General features: G+C 37.4%; 1 protein-coding gene across 1 annotated transcript in view; it reads right to left on the reverse strand.

The window, feature by feature from the left end:
• ACSS3 (acyl-CoA synthetase short chain family member 3) overlaps positions 1-22,348 on the reverse strand; it is a gene marked incomplete at both ends in the record, with an annotated part of 130,503 nt that overhangs the window by 80,276 nt on the left and 27,879 nt on the right. The window lies entirely within an intron of this gene.

The following is a 22,348-nucleotide window of genomic DNA, read 5'->3' on the forward strand; positions in this document are numbered from 1 at the left end:
CTCTGTATTTTACTTTCTCTGTAGAGAGAGGGGGGCGATATGGTCAATGTAAGGGCTGCGGTGGAAGACAGAAAATAACAGCCATCTCATTCTCCCCTATATTGCAAGCTATAATTTAGTGTTATTTTTTAAGTACTCAATGCTGCCCAGCACAAACTTACAAGAAAGATGCACCAAAGTAATACAAATCAGAAAATATATGGAGCTCAAGAACCAGAGTAAACATGGGAAAGTTCCATCCTAACATCTCAGAATGAGAGCCCTACAACATTCCCGGGAAGCCTATTTCATGCACAGCCCTGAGAGAGACCAATGACAAGAGACTGTCTGGAACCTCAATATGTTCATAATGTCTGTTATTTTTAAATAAAAATAATCTTCAACCAAAACCCAACCTAGCAATGATACAGTAACTTTATATTTCAGCCCCAAGTTATAATGTTGCAGAAAGAAGCTCCAAACTTTTCTGTCCCATGAAAGAAACAAAATCAGTAGATTCAAGACCTTTATTGAAAAAAAAATCTCAAAATGGCCAAATATGAACCCAAGAGATATTTATGTTGGGATCACAGCACAGCTTTTAAAAAGAAGCCAGTATATTATTAAAATTATGAGATTTCATATACAAATTCAGATTTCCAGGTTCTTTTGAAAATTTGGAAGTCACCAACACTGGCCTGTGCTTCTGAAAAACCGCAGTCAAATGAATTGATGATGAGAACTGGGTTTGCCACGGAACACACCATTTCCGTCTATCCTGAATTTGAAATAGATTCTTCTACATTATACTTATTTTACCTTACATTCTTACACCACAGATCCATAACCACATACTTATAATATGTATGGATAACTGATTTTTCTCCTACCCATATTCCCCACTTATATTATATGCTTGGCTCCTTAGACTTCTAGGAGTTGTTTTTGAAGACTACCTTTACTCAAATTAGGCTGCAGTAGGTTTGTGTGACCACTAGATGGCGTCCATTTGGCCTTGTTAACCTTGCTCCTTACAAATGCTCCTCAATACTTTGATGGGACGTTACACACCAGAGAATTAGAGAATTATACAAACAAAAGTTTTATGGAATCAAAAAAAATATATTTTACACCAGTACCCAGGGCTAAGCCTAACTCCAGTAAAATCTGTCATTGTAACTTGTAAATTAAATGGGATATAAATATATATGGAAAAATATGCTGTTACTGGTTAGACTTCTACTAAGTAGGATTATGAAGAACAAAATACTACCTTATAGCAAGAAAAATAAATGGGCATTGATTTTTATGAAAACATGTGAGAATGTCACCTTTGTAATTATTTATTATTAATATCAAATCTAGAGTTGGTTAATATGCAAGCTCCAGAGCAATATACTTACATCTTATCTCAGACACAAAATCACTTTGAAGATAAGTGTAGGAAACATCAGACAATCAAAGGAAAATTCTAGAAATCCTAGTCACCTAAGAGTTTATAATCACTAAAGTAAAGTGCTATAAAAAGTCAACACAAAGGGCAATTTGATTATTGCTATTTCAGGGTTCACCTTGCTTTTATTGATTTTCTGATGAAAATTATCAAAAGAAGGAATAAAGGTCTCATTTTTATTTGGTGTTATATTCTTATACAACCATAGATGTCTGAATGCAAATTTATAATTTCCAATTTATAATTATCTAAGGAAAAACTATTTTAACAGATATCTTAAATACTAATTTTTTAACTGAAGAAAATATTAAATCATGAGCCATGCATCCAATCCATATTGATCCTTACACCATCTTAAATTTATGTTTTAATTTACCAGAACTTTAATAGCTTTATGTTAGGCAAACACCCCTAAAACTAGTTCTCAGTGTGATATCAAAGGCAATGCTTATCCCACAGACTCATGGTCAAGCCATGCTACTCTGATAGCCTGAGGGTAACAGCTTTGAAGAAAGCCTGAAGAAAAAAAAAGAATGTATAGATCACTTAGACATAGCATTGTTTACTCCTTTCCACTGGAGATTGTATGAATTAATCATACAATTTAAATCCATTTTAATATGCAAGTATCCTGTCACTGACTCACTTGATACACTATTTACTATGCCTACTACACTGAGGTCAAGTGTGCAGATGCAAAAATGGGAAGATGTGGCCCTTAAAAAAAAATTCAGGGCCTCCCTGGTGGTGCAAGATGTTAAACACCGCACTGTGAAGCAATCCACAGCCTCTGCAGCACGAGTTCAATCCCCGGCCAGCCAGAGAACAACCCATATGACGCAGCAGACCTCTCCTAACTTGCCTGCTGCTCCCCTCAGCAGTGTATTTCAGTGCATCTGCCTGTTCTGTTCCCCACTCTGTCTCTGGTGAATCCTCTCACCCCCACATCTCTGGCCTGTACCCCAGTTCTTGTATGCGTAAATAAATAAATCTTTAAAAAAATTCAGAATCCATGAAAAAATAGCATGTACAATTAGTAGTCATAATATTAGGAAATGCAAAAACTGACATTTATGTAATATAAAATAGCATGCCCATATACTTGGTTTATGTCTAAAACACATATTCACTTGATATACAAGTAAACACTTTACAACTTAGAATTATAAAATGAAAATATATTAGTAGAAACCATGAAAAATAATTTAATAAAATTTTCATGTATTTATTCTAGAAAATCTTTATGCAAAAGTAGTCTGTGAATTAGAATAGTTTCATAACCAAATACCCATAACACAAATAGAAACACTCAAAACTGACCAAAGATTGTTGTATATTAGCACTTGCTTCAAAATGAGTGTGTCCAGATAAAGAAAATATTTGTATGACAAAGATAATGTTGATGTTAAAGTCATAGTTTAAAAAAATCATGGATAACCTCAGGGCCATGCCAAAGAAAACTATGGAAAAGAAAATAAAAGAAAAATATTTACAAGCTGCAATGATATTATGCTATACTATCTGGTCTAATCAACATCAGGAAATATAAGTAATTTTAAAAACCAATTATAATATCTAAGGAAATAGTTTATTAAAGCTTAGGATAAATGACCAATCCCTAAAAATATATAGACTTCCCCATGGAAAGACATGAATACCAAAAATATCTTCATTGCACTTTTAAACATTTTAAGTTAATCAAGTATTCAAGCACACACACCTACACACACTTCTTTCTTTTTTTATTTTTTACTTTTGTATACACAGAGAACTTCCAAAAAACATAAAAAATTGTCACCAATGAATAGTTTATTCTTTTGGCCATGTGCCAACTATGCATTTGGGTAAAAAATGTATCTGTGAAAAGATCAGCTATACTAGAACTGTTTAAGATTTCAAAAGATGGACCTTCCTGGTGGCGCAAGAGGTTAAGCACCGCACTATGAAGCAATCCGAGTCCTCTGCAGCACGAGTTCCATCCCCCGGCCAGCCAGGGAGCAACCCACATGGTGCAGCAGACCTCTCCTGATGAGCCCGCTGCTCCCCTCAGCAGTGTATTTCAGTCAGTCTGCCTGTTCTGTTCCCTACTCTGTCTCTGGTGAATCCTCTCACCCCCCCATCTCTGGCCTGTACCCCAACTCTTGTATGCATAAATAAATAAATCTTTTTTAAAAAGATTTGAAAAGATACTAACACCATTCCCTTGGAAAAGGAATCTTTCATGAATATAAGTATTTTATGTAACATAAGAAACTTCTAAAACTGTTTAAGAGAGTGACAATTTATTGGATATGACATTATGATAATTTTCATTTACATAAACTTTACAAAGTTAATTTAATTGTGAGATAGGTCTTTTTATAGCAAGAAAGTAGACAAATATTATCAAAAGAAGAGAGGTCTTTTTTCAAAAGATAAAACATATCATTTATATTCAAGAAAAATTGATTATTACTCTCTAAAACACAAAGGAATACATATTTCATATTTAAAGATGAAATTCTATTATAAGACAAATTACAAAATCTTATGTTCAAAAGTTATATGACAGTGGGCTAGAAAACATTTACTAACACATTTCTTCTCAAATAATTTTTTCCAAATGAAGAAGCTAATGTCATTACTCAGAATAATCATTTTCCTCATTTCCATTTTCTTCACAAGTAGGCTTCAATCAATATTTGGTCATTTTAAGATGATGTATTCACAAGCAAAGTGAAATGAAAAATTATTTAATCCATTAAGTTTAGACTCAAATAAGCATAATTTCAATAATCCGTGTGCTTTCAAGACTAATGTAATTTTTAGTCTCCAGTTGGTAGAAAATCAGTTGAATGCCACATTTTTATGCATATGTGCTTTGATAAGGAACGTGCTCTTGCATTTCTTTAATATTAATATGTTGTGATTTATAAGGAGATCAACGGAATTTATACATTTTTGAAAAGGACACCTTATTAATTTTAAAATAGTACTTCGATTAAATAATAAGGCCATTGTTGACAGAGAAAATATTCCTACATCAAGGAGAAGTTCAAGGTCTAAATGAATGGAAAATGTAATTGATACCTACCAATTACCATATGACATGACTACAGTGCATATACTACAAAGGAAAGCAGGCAGACTGACAAAGAATAATTTATGGATTGTCTTTGCTCTTTACCATTTTAACATCTCTCCATTCAAGGAGTTAATGGTCCAGTAATAATGACTTCCTCCTGCTTTTACTTACTTGATAGTTTCTGCCAAAGTTCCTCAAGATGTCAAACCCTCCAAATCTCCCAACATGCTAAGCGCTCACCCGTGAATATGAACACGAGCCCATGAAGAGGGTGAATAACTAGTATTTCTACATAGTGGAAACTAGCCACCACCCCACCCCTGATCGGTCCCACTTCTCCAACTCCCACTGACTATTGGATTCCAAATTTGCCATTTGCCTGAGCAAGTACAGGCAGTTCAGAATAGATAAAAGAAAATATGCCTGATGAAGAGGGTTGTAAGATGGCCTGGATAGATGTAAAAAGCACACATCACAGATAGCCTTATTGAGTTTGGACTTCTCCTGAAAGGGAACTGCTAAACAAACAAAATCTTTCCTGTTTCCCGCTAAAGAGTCATAGTCCTGGTGCAGTAAATAATGCAAAGTGTAAATAACAAGTTTGCTTCCTTAATAAGCATATCTCAAGGAGATTACATTTTAATAGGGTCGGACAGCCGCCCAGGATGACTGATCTCCAAGGCCATCCTCCTGACAGCTGCATCTTTCCCCCTCTTGTCAATAATTTTTGTGCTACTGACTGATGTTATCAATGTAAGATGGTTATGTATAAAAGAAACTCTTTGTCTCTAGATGGGTGTTGAGACCTTACAGGTGACCCAGGTCTGGGACCTCATGCTTGCATAGTAAAGCTTCTCCTGACCTCACCATTCCTAAAGTATCGTTTGTTCTTCCCTTGCTGGGGTAAAAGGTAAGAATTTATCTCTGCCACACTCCTAAGAACAATGAGATAATATAGAATGTTAAGTTCCCTTTAGAAGTGTTTTCATGTTTATTCACTGCAGAGATCGCTGGGTGAACTAGCGATGTGACCATGATAAAAATAAATGAAATGGGGCTTCCCTGTGGCGCAGCAGTTGAGCCCTGGGTTGAGAAGTTGCCCGCAGCCTCCGCAGCGCCGGTTCAATCCCCGGCCACTGGGGAGGGTCCCACATGGTGCGCAGACCTCTCCTGCCACCCGCTGCTCCCTTCAGCAGTGTATTTCCACAGTCTACCTGCTCTGCTCGCCGCTCTGACTCTAGTGAATTCTCTCACCCTCCCGCACTTCTGACTGTACCCAGTGCTTGAATAAATAAACAAATAAATCTTAAAAAAAAAAAGAAATGATAGAGTATATTTAAAAATAAATAAATAAATAAACGAAATGATTGTAACCAGACCTGTAGTGTGCCTTGTTGTCTGATATGAGCAAGGAAAAAACATTTATTTTGCAGGACTAGTCAAGGCAAACCAGCTCAAGTCCACCTCCCTGCCAGTGTGTAGTTTGTTTTTAAAGGATGGATGGGAGGTCATGAGAGGTGAGGACTGGCCAGAAAAGGGGAGACACTGAATTCCCCTTGTACAGGAATAGGGCTCATTCATGGTTCACATGTTTGTGGGAGGAGGGAAGTATGGTTAGCATCTGTTCTTGAGTGGATTTGGAGGGTCTGATATTACAAGGTTATTCCCTGTTCCTTCTATGGGGTTAGCGCAAGTGCCTTAGAACAGGGGTGCTCCACAATCTGTTCTAACTTGCTTTGATCAGTATCTGCTGCTCAGGCTGTACTGACCCTGCAGAAACATGATGGCAGAAGTTTATAAAAATGGAGAAAGGGCAGGGGGGAGCTCTCTGGTGGTGTAGGGGTTAAGTCTCAGCGCTATCAAGCTAACGCCAGCTACTGTGGCTTGAGTTTGATCCCGGGCCAGGGGATCCCACATGGCACAGCAGACCTCTCCTGTCTTGCCTGTGGCTCCCCTCAGCAGTGTATTTCAGTAGATTCACCTGTTCTGCTCCCTAGTCTGCCTCTGGTGAATCCTCTCAGCCCCTGCACCTCTGGCCTATACCCCAGGTCTTCTATAAATAAATAAATCTTTTTTTTTTTTAAAGTGAAAAAATTTTACAAAAAGAAAATGGAGAAAGGAGAGATAGACAGGAAGGGGGAGAAGAACATGCTTTGACCCTTCTATTTGGCAGGCTTGAACTCTGCAAAAATAGTTTCTGACTTTCGCTTTGGTTCAGTATTAAATAGCGTAGTTTTTATGGGGAAGTTGTCAGAAGGAAAGTTTAAGAGTGGGTCCAGGGTTTTGGTTTTAGCCACTGGTTAGAAAGTGATACCATTTTCAAATTTGGAAAACTCAGTAGTAAACATGGATGTCAATATATTTAAACTTAGCGGGGAAACCAAGCGTAGGTTTTAATTTAGTAATTCTATATATGATCTGAATGTCTGGAGAAAGATGGGAGTATTGATGCAGAATTAGGAATAGCTAGTGTTGTCACTGGGGGGGGGGGGGTAACACCATACAGGTGGCCACAGAAGCCAATGAAGCAGGTGTAGTTATCCATGGAGGATGTGTAAAGTGAAAAGACAAGGTGGCCAAGATGAGGTAGATGGTGAAGAGATGGATGGAGAAAGGAGCACTTACAAAGGTGAGTTACAGTAAGAGAAGGAGAGTTAAAATAGCCAGCAAGGAAACAGGGCAGGATGGTGTGCTGGATGTGAATGAAGATTGTCAGAAAGTGGTCAAGAATGCTAAATATGGGGGCCTCCCTGGTGGTACAAGGGGTTAAGCACAGCACTGTGAAGCTATCCGCAGCCTCTGCAGCATGAGTTTGATCCCTGGCTGACCAGGGAGCAGCCCACATGGTGCAGCAACCTCTCCTGTCTCACTCGCTGCTCCCCTCAGCAGTGTATTTCATCAGCCTGCCTGTTCTGTTCCCCACTCTGTCTCTGGTGAATCCTCTCACCCCCCCCAACACTTCTGGCCTGTACCCCAGTTCTTGTATGTATAAATAAATCTTTTTTAAAAAGAATGTTAGATATGACAAAGAGATAAAGTAAAATGTTGAATGTTCATTAGAATTTACAGCAACAGTATACTAATATCTTGGCTAAGGCAATTTCAGTGGAGTGGCATATATTAGAGGATACTAGAGACATTCATGACAAGGAGGTGGGGAAATGCAGACATTACTTATTTCAAAGTTGGCCTATAAAGAAAGGAGAAAACAAGCCAGTATTAGAAAAGTTGAAGATTGTTTTAAGAGAAAGAGCCAGTAGTCACACAGTGAGAATACCAGACAGAGCAATAACCCTTAAGGAAGAATTTAAGGAAATCATTCAAGGTATCAAAGAAGGCTTAGCCTCCAATGTAAAGTTAGAGAAAGATAAAATAACAGATATGGATACAGGCAAATTTGCAGGGCTGGCATTAGAAAGTTTTTTCTTGGTTCCTGGATTTAACTGTGGGCACTATTTGAATCAAATGGGCTCCATTTTGTCTGTTGCTGCCATGTTGGTTCCTGGATTTAACTGTGGGGAGTATTTGAATCAAATGGGCTCCATTTTGTCTGTTGCTACAATGTGGAGACTCCTAGGGGAAAAGTAAGCAGTATGACTCATTCCCTAGTGGTGATTACAAAAGAGTACCCATTCCTGGATCTCTACACCTATGACTACTAAAAACCAGCAACTTCCTGCATTTTCCTTACCCATGATTAGGAAAGATAACAATATGCTAATTATTAAAAAAAAAAGAAAGAAAAATGTCCCGACACTCCAGTTGGCTTTCTCTAGATGCCTGTCAAGCAATCCAAAAGTTTCAAACAAATGATCTAGTACTTAGACTATTTTCTTGCTTGATCCTTTAAATTCTCCCATGCCCTGCCCCTGGTAGACAATACCTTGGGACTTCCCCTTGGTCAGAACCTGGATCAAGATTTCTAATCTTGAGTAAACTTACTTAATTATATTACAGCCTGAGCATTTCCCAGTCAACAGAGGCAATGTTTTCTGGTAAGTCAGGGACAATGGGGTTAAGTTTAAAATTTTCCAGGAAGGAAAACAAAACTTATTAAAGAAATGCTAAAGAAAAAAAAAAAAAACTTAAAATGCAGCATTGACGTTCCAACAGATATTGGAGATGATGAATTTATACTAAACCCCTAATTGTGGCTACGTGATTTTTCTCCAGTAAGATTCAACACTGGGTACAAGAATGAAGATAGTTCCAATTTGGACTGATCCAGGTCTGGAGTTCTGCCAGGGAGGTGAAAGAAAAAAAAAAAACACTGTGCAATACCAGTGAGGATATGAGCCAGAGAACTGTGCTGTTAAACTGAAGAATCTGATCAGGATAACAGACAGATGGAAGCAGAAGTGACCCTTAAGTAATGAACCTGTTAGGGGGAAATGATGTCCTGAGCTAATCCCATACAGACTTTGTGGACCCCACCCCCACTCCAGACTAAAGCCATCAAGACTCTGGGAAAGACAAATTCCATCACCACCAAGGGAGGGTGGCTGGGACCTGAGGGTGGAGTTGGGCAGCCAGGTTGGATATAAAAACCAAAAACGTGGGCCTTGGGGGGTCGCTATCGCTTGCCTCCTGGCTTCACCTCTCCTGGCTGGCGGCCAGCTCTCAGAGTGCCATTTTGGGATTCCTGATCGGCGGATCGGGTAGGACTCATTTAAAACTTGGTTTCCCACTTTTCTCCCTGAGCTGTACATTTCCTCATTTCCCCTTCCCTTGTAAATAAACCTTTTATTAACCTTTCGCGTGTGCCTGCAGTAGAGCATTGATAAGTCCTTTTAAGCGCGCGGGTGAGGACCCACAGTCAGGCACCCCGTTTTGTATCGGGGTTGCTCTACAACAAACCCACAGAGACTGTTTAAAAGTATGATCTCTTCAAATGGATATTGTATCCCAAGATGTAAACTATGTAAAATTTGGTTTTGTTGCATTATATGAGAAAACCAAAGGCTTACAACAGAACCAAATAAAAATTTAGGGTATAATAACAAAATAGAAGTTATTAGAAAGGCGGGAGCTCCCCGGTGGTACAGCGAGTAGAGCGCTGCGTTGTGAAGCTGTCCGCAGCCTCTGCAGCATGGGTTTGATTCCCAGCCCACCAGGGAGAAACCCACATGGCATGGCAGACCTCTCCTGCCTCGCCCGCTGCTCCCCTCAGCTGTGTCTTTAGTCCGTCTGCCTGTTCTGCTCCCCGCTCGCTCTGGTGAATTCTCCCACCCTCCTGCATCTCTGACCTGTACCCTAGTTCTTGTATAAATAAATCTTTAAAAAAATAGAAAGGAGGGGAGTAAATTAGGTAAGAAGGGTCAATTGTATATTGTGATATACAGTAGTAAGCTTTTGGTGGTAACCATGATTTAAGATAAACAAATATTGATTGATATGTCTGTACATCAAAAACCTAAAAAATGTCATAAGCCAATGTTACAATGTGTCCCTAAAAAGTAGACATGCTAAAAGTTATAAACCATAATTTACATGTTTTACTTACTCTAAATTACTTACTTAATTTACATGTTTTACTTTACTCTTTTCCCACCTTCCATCTATCAGAAATGGCATACTCCAGGGCTCCCTCATACATCTTTTTTTCTAGCTGATCATCACAATGTCCTCCTTTTGTCCCTAGAAATACATCTATGATGTCCCCTTTCGCTCCACTGTTCATTCCATTGCTCAGCTGACTCCATCTTAGGAATCTCTCTCACTGACCACCCCCACTTGCCTCCTCCACAGTAGAGCAATCTTCACAACTCTTTAAAATGGTCAGAAAGATGCCTCAGAACTGAAGTCTTAAATCTTTACATTTTTCTGTAATTGAATCTGTTTTTCTCTTGTACCAATATTTCCAATATTTTTTAATTTATATTCATTTAATTTGCCTCCCTTAATTATGAGTACGGCAATAATATTGACTTTATTATTTTTCACTGCTCATGTACTATAATCAGCTGTGCTATGTGCTGAGCAATCTGGTGCTAGGTTGGAACCCAAACACCACCCAGAAAAGTACCATTCTATATTTATAGAAATATACATTAAAATTCTGTACAAAAACTTCAATTAAATCAAGTTCTAAAACATGGCTCAATTCAATATTGCTAACTTTCTGTGTATTTTATGGAGCTATTCTAAAGAAAATATTTCAAATTCTGAAGCAAGTTTTAGCATATTTTTAACTCACCTGAACTAAAATGAAACAGAAAATTCAACAATTAGATAAGTCACATTTCACAATTAGCTATTAACATTATCTTCAAATAGATATTCTTAAAAATATCTAATTTGGGGGCCTCCCTGGTGATGCAGGAGATTGAGTGCCATACTATGAAGGTGTCCGCAGCCTCTGCAGTACAGGTTCGATCCCCGTCAGCCTTGGAGCAACCCACATGGTGAGCAGACCTCTCCTGTCTCACCTGCTGCTCCCCTCAGCAGTGTATTTTGTCAATCTGCCTGTTCTGGTCCCTGATCTGTCTCTGGTGAATCCTCTCACCCTTTCATGCATCTGGCCTGTACCCTGGTTCTTGTATTAAAATAAATAAATCTTTAAAAAAAAATCTAATTTGGTACCATACACATTTTTCCAAATTTATGTATTAAAAGGTACAAAATCTACTATAGGTCCTATTAATAAAGAACATTCAATTCAATACAAATGAAATAGTCATCTAGACATGGTTATATTCTTTCCATGAACATAAAGGATGTGATTGTCGAAAAATATGGAACATATTTATTGTTCTTAAAGTAATTACTGTGTGGTTGCTATAAACACCAAATTAAATGGCTAATAGAGTCTATTTTTTTAAAATAGCATTAACTCATACTGTCAATTACAGTCAAATTCCTTTTCTCCTGACTAATAAGTTGTTTCATGCAGTGTTTCTGGGGTGGGGAAACTATGGAGATAGTCTCAGGTTTTGTCATTTTGCTAACAATATTTGAGATTTTGTATTCTCACATTGATGACAATTTTTATAATAGCATATTATGAATTATATGAGCACTCAGACAATTCCATTGTATTTATGTTTATTTTTATAATTGTACATATATGTAAGGGCCAGATGATATCATGGTGCAATGTATAATAAAGCACACAGGGAAGTCCCAATGCTGACATGCAACAAGAGAACAGGGCCTCCCAGGGACATGCTTCCAATTCAGAGGACCCTGGACCCCAGCACTCAGAGTCATTATCTCCTACAACCAGTTATTAGGCTCCAGGATAATGTCACTCACTATCAATCAATATTGTCAGCTTGAATGGTTTTGTAGATTTGTTTTTACCCTGACTGTAAATAAGATTTGACTTTATACATGTATTGACCTAGAAACAGAGGATTAAACCCAGTTTTCATTGTATATTAAAGATAATATAATTAAAGTCAAAACCAAACATATATTAAAAATGTTTTTTCCCTCTTTATATAAAGTGTTGGTCTCACAATTTAAAGGGAAATTTAATTTTTTTCCATAAAGGCAAACATAAAAGAACTCAAAGATATTAATAGGAACCTATATCATTTTGATCAATTCTGTACTATTTAATCAAAGCTCGAATTAAACATATGTCCCTGACACTTTTACAGACAGAACATAAAACATGACAACTACTGTGTCCACCAGTCACACTTCCCAGCATTGGGTTGTGTTTCTGTTAACCTTTACAGTTCTGTGGATCAATACTTTCTGAGAGTCAATCAATATTTATGAAGGACTCATAGAAAAGTTGCTAAATAACCCAGAATGGTACAAGACATGAGATCATTACAATAGTTAAGTCTATTTGAATAGCATTAACATCACTCAACAAAAGGAATAATACATTTTTTAAGAAAGAAAAATTCACAAACATAATGCATACCCTAGTAACCAATAAATAAAATAAACAGGTTATTTACACATGCCAATAATTTATAAAAACATTTCAAATTTCCTATAAAAACTATATATGAGAGAGTTCACATCATTCAGCTTTGTAATAGAAATAAAGTTATCTTAAATCAAGTATAGCATGAGAAAATGAACAATCAATTTTCCCCAAGATCTGGACAATAATTCTATTCAATGCAACCTTCCATTGATTTATTAAAATTTATTGTACTTAACTACCACAAAGTGGACAAATGTGAGCATAAAGCTGCCATAAATTAAAAATACTAATAGCATCATTTCCCATATATGCATACTTATTGATTTCAAAATCTTTTTTTTTCCAAATTTATTTATTTATTTATACAAGCACTGGGTACAGTCAGAGGCGCAGGAGGGTGAGAGAATTCACCAGAGCCAGCGAGGAGAGTAGAACAGGCAGAGTGACGAAGTACACTGCTGAGGGGAGCAGTGGGCAGCAGGAGAGGTCTGTGCGCCATGTGGCGGCCAGGGATTGAACTGGCTCTGCAGAAGCTGCGGTCAGCTTCGCAACCCAGCGCTTAACCGCTGTGCCACCGGGGAGGCCGATTTCAAAATCTTACATGAAAAATAGTTTCTCACTCAAAATAAGAGTTCATCCTCCCAGCTTTATTTGTATACTGATACTACTCAACGTCTTCAATGTATGTTAATTAACTTTATCTTCTATTTACTATGAAAACTAAGCCAAGTCAAATGATTTCATAGTTGCATACATTAGTTACTGGAGATCAGGAACTGAAAGTTATTGATATGCTCAACTATCCAAAAGTTGCTTCTTATGTAACAGGTGCAGGAAGGGGCTCTTCAACAGATGAAAGAATCATTGTTACTATCCCCCACACATCTAGGGAACATTATTTTTTTCTGTTCTGTCCCTTCTTAACTTAACAACTGCCCATCTTTTCTCTTTATTCTTTAACAAGCTTTCTATTTTATTTCCTATTGAATTCATCTGTTGACCTTAGAACTTAGGTCATCAAATGAAGTCAGCTTGTCCTGAGGGTGTACACCTTTAAACCATGTCAGATCCAACCCTTGGATATATCTGCTGTAGACCTTTGGAGACACCTGGGGGAAGGGGTGGTGGGGTCACCTATGTGCAGGAGACATAGTATTCTTTTTTTCATGACCCAGTTAATGTGTTACAGCCTTCTCTGAACTGCCAGGGGCCAGATTGTCTCCTTCTTCCTCTGTGCTACAAAAGCACAAAGCTTTATTGTTACATTATGACACAGTTGCTTTTATGTTTCTCTCACCAGACAAACTATGAACTCCTTGAATGCAGGAGCTGTGTCCTACTCCTTCTCACCCCACTATCTAGTACAGTAATGACGCACAATAAGGATTCAACATATGTCTAAGACGTGCATTGTTAAGACTCTTTCTTCTCTAGCCCCAAGACGTCATCTCTGAGACTTTGTGTCCAGTTATTATTTATTTCCCTAGATTCATTATTTTTGACACTAATAGGCCACTATTTTTTACCTATAAGATCCAACATTTATTTTACCTATGGAATAAAAGAATATTTTTGGTAGAAACTCATAATTGCCCTTCAGAATCCATCCAGCTACACTGCACTTTTCCAGGCTTTCTTGATGCTGATGGTTAAGTGCAACCATTCTAGGTTCTTCTTGGGCTGGCTGAACAATCAAATTCAACATCAGAAAGATAAGTAGGAGAAAAGAACAAATTTAATCACACACATATGAAGAAGCATATTAGCTCTTGGATATAAATTCTAGGGTAAATGGGACAAAACAAGATTTTTTATCATGAGCTATGGAATGGAATAGGGGCCTGGATTTCAAGGGACAAGGAGGGGGTTCACATGATGAAATAAACAGGTTCTTTGAAATTTCATATTTGCCCTTCCTTTTATAGTTTCTCTGACAGAAAGGCCATTTCTGAAGAGAAACCTATACCTGGATTTTACTCCCAATTTTCATTCTTCTAAATAGTTAAAGAGAATGGTAAAGTTTCTCCTTAGCCTGCAATTGACCTTAACTGGAAATAATACACATATTAAAGTGACACATACTGGGAAGGACTGTATGGGGCAATTTAGGGGACACTTAACCCTCAGTGGCCAAACGAGATGGGCAGGGAGGTCATGTATAAGATTTCTGGGTACAGGCCTGAGAACATAGAAAGTCTGATCCTCTTTTGCTGTCCCAAGAGTGGGGACCTGCACGCTTTTGCCTCAACTTCAACAATGCAGATCAGATCAATGAACTAGGGGGTGAAAGTGCAACTGGACTTACTCCGGGTCGTGGCAGAGTGTACCTCATCACCTTTGAGTGAGGAATGCCTTTTTAAAAAATTTTACCTACTATATTATTGGGCATCTTTGTTTTAGCATCTTAGCCTTCAAGCTAATATTTAATTGAATTTTGGGGAAAATATATCAATAGTTAGGCAACTTTTTAATGAAAAAGTTATCCAAGTAGTTTTTTTTTTTTTAAATGTAACATAACTGGAAGAGAGCTAAAGCATTTGTAACAAATAATTCTCTTTTCCTACAGTTCTACTTTAAGATTATACAGAAAACTTTCCTTTGAGCACTACATAAAAATAACTCAAAAGATGGGGAAAAAGCAAATCATTTTCAGGTCACTGGTCTGTAATAGGAAGAATTAGACTTTTTAGAAACACTGGTATAACCAGAAATACAAAATAAGAGACAAATGTGGAATAAATATTATTCCATCCTCGAGAAGATTTTACTCCAGTCAGTGGTGCACTAATAAGCAGGTGCACTCACAGAATAGGTACACTGATAAGAGCAAAAAAAAATGAACCGGTGTATTTTTCAAATCAAAAGAAGTGAACTTACACTTGAAACAGTAATCTTGATTTTAGAAGCAACACCATGTCTGTGAAAACCTGTCTTAGAAAATTCAAAAGTGTTGATTATATTGCTGCTATTTTGGGGATTGTGAAAATTATCATTAAATCTTTTTCTATACTAGATTAAATTGGTCTGATACTTATTTTCCTTATATAAAGTATTCTTGGAATCGAACTTAAAATTTTATTAAGTTGTTATTCAAACCAAAGTTGGAGTTATAATTTCGATAAAAATTTAAATCAGTTGTTGGTGTAGGCTCATCTTCAATTTCAAATGAAATCTAAGTGTTTCTGTGAAAACACAATATATAACTTTGCATTATATATAATAGTCCATAAATAATAATGAGGCCCATGTGAAAATAAGTTTGTACTAGACCACTCAAAATCAACATAACTAGAGCACATTAATGTTAATGAAAATAAAAGGCCTAGCACAGCACCATCTTCAGTAGAGCATTTACAGTTTTAAAATAAACACAAAGCTCATGCTTCGTGTTTTAAGATATTCTACTAAAGGGCAGTTCCAATTTTCCTGCCAAATAATAAACTAATAAGGACTTACTAGAGTACACTTCTTTTCATTTTTATAACAGGGAGAATGTCTTCTGAGCTTCAGATTTCATCAACATTGGCATTAAAGACCCTTCATCATTTTCTCTTAAGGTGTTCAGATATGGTAAGTTAAACCCTTTAATCATGAGAAAGTCTCCCCCAAAGCTTGCTAACATGGTAAAAATGCAATGTAAAAAAACCAATAGGTAAAAGGAAACAAGAAAAGGCTAATAAACACAAGGAGTTCAACTTCATTACGTCTTAGGTAAGAGCAAGTTAAAACCACAATGCTATGCATTCACCAGAAAGGCCCAAATTAATAAGACTTGGTATTATTGGCAATACCAAATGTTGACAAGTAGGCATTCTCACATAGAGCAAGTGGGGGCATAAATTGGTACAACCACTCTGGAAAATTGTTTGGCACTATCTACTCAAACTGAGCATGTACATATACCATAAATCAGCCATTTCTGTCCAAAGCACACCACAATACACGCATACATATTGTCACCAAAATCCATGCACAAACATATTTATAGCAACATTGTCAGCAATTGCCCCGAACTGGTCATTACTCAAATGAAAAACCTACAGCCGCTTCTAATAAAATAAAAGAATCTCATAAACAAAAAGTTGAGTGGAAAAATAAAACAGACACAAAAGAGTACCTTGTATTATTCAATTTATACAAAGTTCAAAAGCAGGTAAACTTCATCATGTGTAGTATTTAGACATCTGGATACAATCACAGGAGAGTGGGGTGGAGAGGATAAATGATTCAGAGAGGTATAATAAAGGAATAAGGGTTTCTGCTAGGATGGGAATATTATCTTCTTTCTGTTTATTGTAGGGGCCCAGACCTGAACATCCAGGTTCTTGCCTGAAGCAGATACTGAATGTTAGCCCGAATAAAGTTTCAAGTTTCCTATTGTGACGATTAAACCCTGCCTCCTGCTTGCTCGTTGTGGCTCGTTTGTATTGGTGGTCTCTCCTTGTTCGAGATAACGAGAGACCTCCTCTTCTGAACCTATATAACACTGTACACATTCTTGAATAAATGAGACTAGCAATGATCCTGGCTTTGTCTCCACTCCTTGTGTACCTCTGTCCTACCTAGCCCCTGCTTCCTCCCCCGGGTACCATGTTGATCTGCCTGGCTGGCCCGGACAGTTTATGAAAATATAACAAGCTTAATATTTATGTTCTGTGTACTAATCTGAATGTGTATTACCTTTCAAGAAAAGTTTAAAATGTGGCATGCTGGGAAAAACATGAACCACAGTAAGTTTCCACTCATACCAGCATCATTCACCTATTTACCCAGAATGGACAAGGTATTTTCCTTAGAGACAGACCTCTCAGCAGAGCTGACTATAATATAGAGGATGTTTTTATTGTTTATTTAGGAGATGTAAGGAAAGAAAACCAATCATATGCACTGTTCTATCCTTGTCCCTCAAGAAGCACCCATTGTCAGGACTGAATTTATGTATGTTTTTCTGACTTTTGTGTTTTAGTTTTTTTCTAAAGGAAATATTGATGAGGTGACACAGGAATAGCAGATGATCTTACTGTGACATATTCCTGATAAAATAAAATTCACAGTTAAGAGAGCATCCTAAAATAAAGAACTAAAGAACAGATTTGGAGGGAGAACTTCTCATAGGACAGGGCCCTGGATTTCAGAGTAATTTTCTCCTCTAAACTATCAAACTAATTATAATCATGGCCATAATTCTCTTTCAAAAAATTGCCTTTAGTAGAGGTAATGGACACTTCCTTTTGAATTCAATCATGAAAATTTAGCACGTGTTAGCTTTCATCAGTTTTTTTCTGTATATGTATATTTATGAAAACTTTTCAAATGCCTTCTAGAAGTCACATACTTATTGTGCAAGTAGATTCATAAAAATTCATAATTGTTTGAATACAAACTAAGCAAACTTATCACACAGAGGTAAGGTCAAAATGAAATCAAAGATAGAGAAAATAAATTCAAAGCAGGAATATCTAAAAATAATAAATATTCCATCGTATCTACATACACATACCAATGTGATCTCACCCACACCTTTATATTATTGAGATTTGATACAGCTATTTACTTGAAAAGAGCTAATAAGAGAACACAATAAACACATACATGTCTCAGAATGCACATCTTCGGCGCTGTCAGGGAAGTTCAAGGAGAAAATACTCATCTTGAACCACCAAGCTAAATGTAAATAAGTTAGCACCATTAAACTACTTGGGGAGATCTAGTTCTACTAGCAATGCAGTTTAAAGATCAGAAGTTCTTGCAACAAGGAAATCCCGAGTCATTTATAAATTTCAAACGTTATTTTACCCATCCTTTCCTGAATGATGAATGATGAATTCAACAAATATTTTCTATATGGCAGCCACTGTTCTGTGAATAAAATAAAAATCCTTACCCTCCTAAAACATACATTCCGTAAGAGAAAACAGCACTAAAAGAGATAAATAAGATGCAAAGAATGATACTGTGTAATAGCTAAATTCTTAAAATAGAAAAGAGAAATATGAAGCCATGTGAACAGGAAAATTTATATTAAATATCAACAGGGAAAATCTCATTGAGAAAAAAATCCAAGTACCATGAACCACAAGATACCTGCAAGAAAAACCATTTCAAGTAGAGGGTAGGCAAATACAAGGGTTGGAAATGGGCGAGGAGCATGCTGGGAGAGTTGACTGCAGAAGGCCAGATGGGACAGGTATTTAGGATAGTGTGGTGGTGCTGAGGAATATGAAGGAGCTAGATCCTGCAGAACCACTTGCAGAAAGGACTGGCTATTGCTCCTTTATTCCCTTCACCCTCTAAATAAAGAAAAGTTCTGAAGATGACATTGAGAGCTCTCAGTGTCTGATACACTGGAGCCCTAGGCCCCACCCACTTGTGCTCTACTTTATACTAAAGCTACTTTATATTAGAGGCACTAGGTTTGCTCTTCTTCAGTCTCCTCATATGTGTTGTCTTCCTGTCCTCATATGTGCTAGCCTTCCTGTCCCCACGGTTTTCCACTTATGGTGGGTTGATTTTAGGTGTTGACTTTTCACTCAAGTCTATGTTCTATTAACCCTTAGCTGAGTTGGGTAATTTCCATTATGTTTGCACAGAAAATAACATTAACCCCTACTGCAACCTTTATCATTATAACATAGTTGTTTTTTGTTGTTGTTGTTCCTTAAAAATAGGGAATGGATCAATTTACTTTGTATTGCTTGTTCCTAAAGGGGTTTGGCCTACAAAATAAATATTTGTTGAATGAATGGTGCATCTTGAAACAGGCTCAGAACTCTCTAAAAAAGTCTTAATGAAGGGTTATTCAAATGACTGGATCTACATGAAAGATGGCTGTTTGAAAAGTTCGCCTCTGAATCTTTTTGTAAAACCCTCAGATATTTCATGTCACTGAACCGATTTAGTCTAAAATTGTGTTTAGTTCACTAATGAAATTTGAAATGCTAACTATTTTAATCAAGTTTTACCTAGCCAGAAACTCCTGGTAGAAATGAAACAGTGGAGATAAAGCTAGTAAAGTACAAAGGCACTTTTTTTTGGTTTGATCTCAATGGCATTACCCATTAAATCTTTCTGTCTTCTCTACTTAATAAAATAAAGGCCACGGGGAAGCAGAAACAGTTAATCAAAGGGGAGCACAATGTCTCCCTCTTTCATAACATTCTACCTTTAGTGCTTTAGAGAAGAAAAGCCTGGAAAGCAGACACTGTCAGCAGGTGAGAGAAATAGGCCTTCTAAGTACTTTGATGTCAGGCTAAACTGAAACCAATGAACCAGTACGAACCTTTAAAGGATCTAAGAGTCTAGACTCAATATTAGAAAACCAAGATGAGCTAACAGAAAGCTTTCTAAGTACGTGAGTGTGTGTCACATATAGTTTTATGTAATTAAAAGAAGACAATAGGTAATCAGAATAGCACAACTGTTATTTACCTCTTCTTATTTTAGATTTCTCCAAAGCCTTTTTCTTTGATTCTGATGTTCAGTTATATATCAAAGTAAGTATGTTGACATACATAATATTTTTATAATGTAGCTATATAAGCTTCCGATTTTGCATACCAATTAAAATGCACCAGTATTGGGGCCTCCCCGGTGGTGCAGCGGGTTGAGCGCCACACTGTGAAGCTGTCCGCAGCCTCCACAGAGCAGGTTCGATCCCAGGTGGCCAGCGAGAATCCCACATGGTGCGGCAGACCTCTCCTGTCGCGCCCGCTGCTCCCCTCAGCAGTGTATTTCTGTCGTCTGCCTGTTCTACTCCCTGCTCTGTCTCTGGTGAATCCTCTCACCCTCCCACGCCTCTGGCCTGTACCCCAGCTCTTGTATAAAAATAAATAAATCTTTTAAAAAAATAAATTAAATGCACCAGTATCTTGAGCTTGAATATTAGTAAAATAAGTGGCCAAGTCCCAGAAACTAGTTTTTAGTCATAGATTAAGCATCACCTAAAAGCTGAAAATGCAAACCTAAAAGAAAACATGGAGTATAATTGATTTTCAGGAAATTTTCATCATCTCTTATAAATAAAACATATCTTTGAGGAATAACAAAGTCATTTGGTAATAGAGGGCCTTTCCTATTTAGCCCCAGTGTCCTTTAGCATTTCATTCTGAAAACACACAGTTTCCACTTGCCACCAATAAAAAGCACCTGGTCATATATACACAGCATTATTTTGTTTTGTTCTTTCTTTGCTGCCCAGCATTTGAATTCCCTTCTCCCTTAATACCGACATTTCCTAGCCTGATTTCTAGAGGGAAGCAAAGCTCCAATTCCTACTGTGAAATCAAAAGAAGACAAGACATGTCTTTTCCCATCTGGTAGTTTATGCAGGCAACCTAACTTTGGCTTCTACCCTGTCAACCTAGAATGAGATTGAGTCATCAGAAAGTTTAGTTACTAGACAGTTTGTGAGTTTTCCTTAAGTCTTTGTTGCTCCTTTTTCCCATTTGCAATGTTCCATTGTTTTGTGCCTGATTATTCAATATTCCCTTTTCATAAATTCCACTTACACCAAAATCAGCTAAATATGGGATTTGTTATTGCAAACAGGCTGATAACCAGCCTGAGCAAAATTAACTTAATTTTACATTTAAATTGTTTGCAACTCAGGATTGGAGAGGAAATTGTTCTGTCTCAGTTCCCTTTATTGAAATCTCTTAGTTAAACGGAATGCTATTAATGCAAAAGTATATAATTTCAGAAGCCAGAGAGAGCGGACTAAACTTTCTAAAAATCTAATGGAAACCTCAAATGGACTAAGTGAAACAGGTGAATGTGCTTCAAAATGTTGTCATTCAAAAGCAAATGCTTCCAAGCACCACCATGGCAGATTGTTCAACTAATGGGTCACAACCGGTGACAATTTTTACACCCACAGAACTTTTAGGAATGTTTTAGGAAATATTTTTTGGTCATCACAGTTGGGGGAGGGGGCAATTTCACAATAGAGGTCAAGAAAGCTGCTAAATATCCTCCCATGCACATTGTTCACAATTAAGAATCACCTGACCTAAATTGTCCATATTGAGAATCCCTGATCTCACAATTATCTCCTCAAAATCTCATGTAAGTAAAATTCCCCATAGAATTCAAATAGCTCTCACACAGTCACAATATCAAAATACATTTAAAATTACTGCTAAAGGGCCTCCCCGGTGGCGCAGCGATTGAGCCCTGGGTTGGGAAGCTGCCCACAGCCTCTGCAGAGCCGGTTCGATCCCCAGCTGCTCCCCAGCTACCGAAGGAGGGTCCCGCATGGCACACAGACCTCTCCTGCCGCCTGCTGCTCCCCTCAGCAGTGTACTTCGGTCCTTCTGCCTGTTCTGCTCCCTGCTCTGGCTCTGGTGAATTCTCTCACCCTCCCACGCTTCTGACTGTACCCAGTGCTTGTATAAATAAATAAATCTTTAAAAAATAAATAAATAAATGAAATTACTGCTAAAAACTCATCTATCCTAATGATAAAAGAAGAAAAATTCTCATAATTCATCACTCAGTGCCATGAGTCACTTAAAAACTACACTGATGGTAAAGAACTAAAAAAGAGTCTAAGAAGGGACAGGAGCTCACTTGTTCAGGGCTGTAAAGGGGGGGAGTATCTTGGGGGTGACAGAACATCCAGGGTGAAGAGGAGTCTTGTTCGTGGTCAAGAATGTCAAGAAATGGAGCTTGGCGGAATGCCTTATACATAATAGGAGTCTATTTTTTTTTTTGTTATTGTTTTTTTTCTTTCTGAATCATTTGTTAATAACCAGGCAGTGCTTGGTAAAAGAAAAGGAAGTTAGCAGGCTCTTTCAGTAATAACACAAGAGCTGGAGAAAATAAAGGACAAATGTGATGGCAATATGGATGGCAAGCAAAGAGCAGAAGAAGACTGAAGCATATTCTTAGAGATTTTCTAACCTTGCCCTATAAAATGAGTACCTTTTTGGGACTGTAAATGTTTAAGGGTGAAAACAACTCTCAA

This window comes from Talpa europaea, assembly GCF_964194135.1.
Source record: "Talpa europaea genome assembly, chromosome: 15".
NCBI classification, from domain to species: domain Eukaryota; kingdom Metazoa; phylum Chordata; class Mammalia; order Eulipotyphla; family Talpidae; genus Talpa; species Talpa europaea.